Consider the following 2256-nt stretch of genomic DNA (forward strand, 5'->3'; position numbering starts at 1 on the left):
ACTTTAGCTTTTAATGACGGTCTGGCTCTCTCACTCCCTCCATCTCTCAGGACTTCAGCTTCTAATGACGGTCTGGCTCTCTCACTCCCATCTCTCAGGACTTCAGCTTTTAATGACGGTCTGGCTCTCTCACTCCCTCCGTCTCTCAGGACTTTAGCTTTTAATGACGGTCTTGCTCTCTCACTCCCTCCGTCTCTCAGGACTTTAGCTTCTAACGGCAGCAGAAAATGAAAGTACAGTTGATAAGTAACTCAATGCAATTGTTGTGTGGATTATGCCTGTCTCCACAACTATGTGTATCTTCGATGGGTTTGTGCCCAGAAGGCTTAAAGTCAGTAATAGGGCTGAGTCTTGCTGTCCCACACACAAGGAATAGTGGCTGAGGCTGAAGACGTGCCAGGCTAGCCAAGCTAAGCCCCGGGGCCCGTATTCATAAAGCGTCTCAGAGTAGGAGTGCATGTCATCTTATTCCTTATGATATTAAAGGTAAAAATGATCCTAGAGCAGTAGAGCAATGATTCATGAATACAGGCCCAGTCGGTTTGGCCCCTTACTTTCCCACAGCCTTCTGTCTCCAGTCCTAGCTATGCAGCCCCCTTCTAAAGGATTACTGCTTGCCCAGCCCAAGTCTGATCTGAGCCGGGGGCCTGGGTTCAGACGAGGAGCACTACTGAGGGGCAATTTAGAGCCACAGACCAATTTGTCAGAACAATGCGGCCACACGTTTAACAAGCTCCCTCTGCCATTATCCCGGCAGGGAGCTGTTTTTCTTTCTAACGGCCCCCCTGCAGACGCTGTGTTTGAGTTGATAATGTGTGGCCTGCCCTAAGCTGCCTGCCAATAATGGAGACTATTGTTTTGTTGGGCACCTGTTCATCAAACGTCTAGCGGGGATGCACAGGAACAGCACACTCACATATCCAGTATGTTCACTGTAAAACCACAGTTGGACTAGCTAGCATACAAGTCTTTGTGTTTATGGTAATCTTACTATAGGTGCATCTACCGCTATCATAATTGTGTGTGAACACCTGGTTTCAGTGTACAATAGGGGTCCAGACAAACTGGTCACTGAACCAGTACCACAATAGCCAAGGGAGCTCTGTACACTACAAACCACTTCTCCACAATTAAACCGGTCCATGTCAGCAACTTCACACATAAGACTCCATTATTTATATTTAGATAGTAATTAATAGTATTTGGAGCTGTAGATCTGTTAGCTTGACTTCCATAAGTAGTCACTCATCATGTTGCCTCTACCATACAAAAGTCCTAAACCGTGGGAGTAAGGAACTGAAGTCTTTTCATAGTACAGTTACATGTTTTGTTGTTGATTTTAGTCATTTAGCAGACGCTCTTATCCAGAGGGACTTACAGGAGCAATTAGGGTTAAGTGCCTTGCTCAAGGGCACAGTTGGCTCGGGAATTCGAACCAGCAACCTTTCGGTTCTGACCCAATGCTCTTAACTAAGATACCCGTAAGTAGTCAACACAGCATCTTCTGACAGTGAAGGAGTTGACTTAGCATAGGCCAGAGCAATGTGTTTTGCAGAATCACATGACATAGCGAGATTTGATCCTTAGCCAGAAAAAGAGTATGGTGACAGAGGATGGTGGACAGTTTGATGAAAAAGCTTTAAATAAAAGGTTAAAAAAATCCAAGCATGTCACATTATTGAGCAAAACGCAGGGCCCTAGTAGATATGCCAACCATTGGATTTAGAAAACCATAACCTTTCTAATGAGTGAATATTTAAGCATCTCAGACATTTTTTAGCAATGTGAGGAATGAGATACACTGGGCTGCAGGAGACAGTGTGTCTAAACATCTGTGGCAGACGAGCAGTCTGTCTGTCTGCAGGTCCACTCAGAGACTGGATGTGGCAACTGACAGTCTGAATCTCCAGTGAGTCAGCCCTGATGGAGCCCAGTGAGAGTGGGGGGGGTGGTGGAGAGAGAATGGGGTGGGGGGCTCATTCACTCAATAGAACTTTAATGAGTTGCCAATGAGCCTAACTAAAAAAAAAACTTCTACATGAGCTCTTTGAAGTGGGATTCAGGTGCCATGGTAACAGTCCCCGTCCCCCTCTAATTCAGGCTAGGTTTCTCACAGGTAGTCCCTGGTAACAGTCCTTATACCTGTATGAGTCTTAAGCACACATACAGGTATAACGCATCACCAATATTGCATCATCAATAATGCATCATTGACACTGGTGTCAAAGTACAATAACCCAGTAAGAAAAAAACACC

Source organism: Oncorhynchus nerka, linkage group LG9a (genome assembly GCF_034236695.1).
Source record: "Oncorhynchus nerka isolate Pitt River linkage group LG9a, Oner_Uvic_2.0, whole genome shotgun sequence".
NCBI lineage: Eukaryota > Metazoa > Chordata > Actinopteri > Salmoniformes > Salmonidae > Oncorhynchus > Oncorhynchus nerka.